Source organism: Pelophylax lessonae, assembly GCF_965119305.1.
Source record: "Pelophylax lessonae genome assembly, chromosome: 3".
Lineage (NCBI taxonomy): Eukaryota > Metazoa > Chordata > Amphibia > Anura > Ranidae > Pelophylax > Pelophylax lessonae.
The window spans coordinates 556,491,458-556,494,435 of record NC_138770.1 but is presented as its reverse complement, the minus strand read 5'-3'; positions in this window follow the sequence as shown (position 1 = coordinate 556,494,435).

Below are 2,978 nucleotides of genomic sequence, written 5' to 3'. Positions count from 1 at the left end.
GACCAATGTCCCTCAATTGACTTCAAGAAAAAGATTTTACAGTAAGTATAAACATTTTATTTACCTTATTGTATATTGAGGGACACAGAAATGTAGTAATTCTTGGACATTTTTGCTACGTCCAAAAGAAGTCCAACTGAGTGAAGGTCAACAGACATTGAGGGATGCAACAGATGTAGAGACCATACAGTCATGGGGTATTTCTAAAATAAAAATCATACTCTTTATATTTAAATGCAGACACTTTTGGAAAATATTGAAAAGAGTGTCCATGCATTAGATTTGCTGTTTTCTCACAAGGAGCAATGTACTGTGCCAGAAATAAACTCCCCCTCGATTTCCAGATAGTTCATGTGTGCTCCAGTGATCTTCCACCATCACACCAGAAAACTCACCACCTTTCCATGATCACCCACCACAGGTAAGTCATACAGCACTTGTATTACAGGGGTTTCCACCATCCACATCAAGCCTGGCCCAGGTATTTCTCCTCTCCTCACATCGATATATTAATGTGCATGTTTTGGAAGTATTATAGGGAAGACAAGAAAAGCCACCATAGTGTAAAACCTTTAATATTGAATACAATGCTAAAAAATCCCCTCATGCAAATGTCCACTCACATTTAATAGTGCTATACCTTGCACAAAGGTAAACTGCTTGTAAATATCATAGAGATATGCCAAGGTAACTCCTTCTGCTGCCAATCTGCTTCTAACTTCAGCTTATTTAATTAAGCTTTACCTAGAAGCTAATTGGTTACTGTGCACAGCTGCATCAGATTCTGTGTGCACCAGCTTTAGTAAATCTCCCCCAGAATGTCCACAAAAATATGAACCAGACAAGGACTAGAGGCTTAAATAGAGAACCATTACTCCTCGACTTTCCAGAGAGGGAGGCTCACAAAAAAGAATGTAAGTAATTTTTAAAAGATACATGCAAACATGTGTGAGGCTTCTCAGCATAAAATTTAAACAGAGAGGAGGAAAATGACTTTTAGCTGAAACAATTAGAAGGTTAGGGTGGGCAGGTGTGAGGAAATATCATAACGTTAGCTGATGTAAAAAACACATCCGCACCAGAAAATGAGATGTCGTTTCAACCATCATCAGACAGGTGTTTTCGGGGTGTTCTAGCCACACTGCAAACCTGCCTGACCCATTGTTAAGTATAAGAAGCTATGAATCATACATTTTTGCTCTGTAAAGGAGCGGAATCCTTAGTTTGGGGTAAAACCCCAGTATTTGTACTAGGAATATAGAGAGTAGGAAGTGGGAGGAATGTAAGTAGATTTCCTCAGAAGGCCATTGCTTGGTTGCAGAACTATCTTCCAGCTATCAGGTGCCATGAAGAAAAAAACAGTATGGGCACAATGACACGAGTCAACACTGTCCATGGTAGGGTGTAGATCACCCAATCAGTTACAGAGGGAGTTCTAAAACTGTTTCGGAGTTGAAGTTCTATCAACTTCTTGTTAACCTCCAGATGAGGTTTACTAGATGTCAGATAACAAAAACAACCAACAGAGGGATGTCCTGTTGATTTGGTAAGCTATCTGTTCTCACGAAATAGACTTGAAGGAGTAGACAAGAGGGTATATCTGTTAGGAGAATTCCCCCAACCCCCGCCCCTTCAAGCAGAATCCAGCAAATAACTTGACTTTGCCTAAATTCCAGACTCTCTAATTCAGAAGGAGAATAAAAAAGGACTAATGGACTGCACAAGAAGGGGTAAAATGTAAAATGAATTCTCTACCCATAAAAAAACCCCTAAGAGGTGAATGGGAATTAATATTTTATACTCAAGAAGTGCTAAAAAGAGGACTCCCAGGCTAACATAAACTGAAAAAATCTAGAACACTTAAAATACTTCAGTAAAAGTGTCCTAGGCATTCCTCAATGGGGGTGCCATAAAAAGGTACTAGGGTGGAAATAACAGTCAGTGTTGTGGGTAGGGTCCAAAACTCTTGGAGTACACCGAAGTATCAGGGTCTAACAAGTTAAGGTGGCACTAATCCTTTTCTTCTTGTACATCTTGAGATCCCACAAGAGAGGGATGCGGTTAAGGAGAGTCAAAACTGCATGGAGTGCAACCAGCCATGATGGAAATGGACTCAGAGAGAAAACCATTCCTGAGGATAGATTCTTACTAGAGGAGGAATCAAAGATCCCCTGGTGCGGGGAAATCAAACAAACGTGGAAAGAAGCACAGTGGGGCTCAGTAATATCAGGAGGGACAGCTGAAAAAAATTCTTGATTCAAGAGTATAGAGTAGAAGCCTCATCATCTAAACTTTCAGGAGATAAACCACTAAGGGACCCAGCAGGATAAACAAACAACTTTCTACTTGCACCTTCATGAAGAACACTGAACACACATTGCTAAGTCGCTCCAGATGAGTTGTCAAAATACCTCCTGCTGCCAGCTTTATCCAAGGGTGCTAGTGCAGCTCGTCTATCAATGCAAGTGAAAGGAAAATATCCAGAAACTGCTTCACTTCTTTGAATCCTTTATTCAAACTTTATAGAGTCATAAAAACATCACAGACAATGTGAGAACAGTAAATGGTATCTGTCTGTGATGCTTTTATGACTATGAAGTTTGAATAAAGGATTCAAGGAAGTGCAGCAGCATTCAGATATTTTTCTTTCACTTGCAAAGAAGACTGAGCAGATAAGATACAGGGCTTCTGGCCTTGAGATCTGCTGCTTGAGTATAAAGTAGACTTATCTTTGAGGATATTACTATAGTAGCAGATGAAGAATGGGGTTATTCTGTCCCATCCACATACCACAAAGCTTCTCAGAAGCAGAGCAAGCAGCAATAGAAAACTGCTGCCTCTAGGCTAAATATTGGAAGAAAAAGAGCAGAACACATGTGTTGGACACTTGTGTTTGACCTAGTGAATGCCGTCAGTTGTTAGCTCCCTCTGTAAGAGGCAGTGATATGAATTTTAAAATAGTGACCAAACGCACCAGC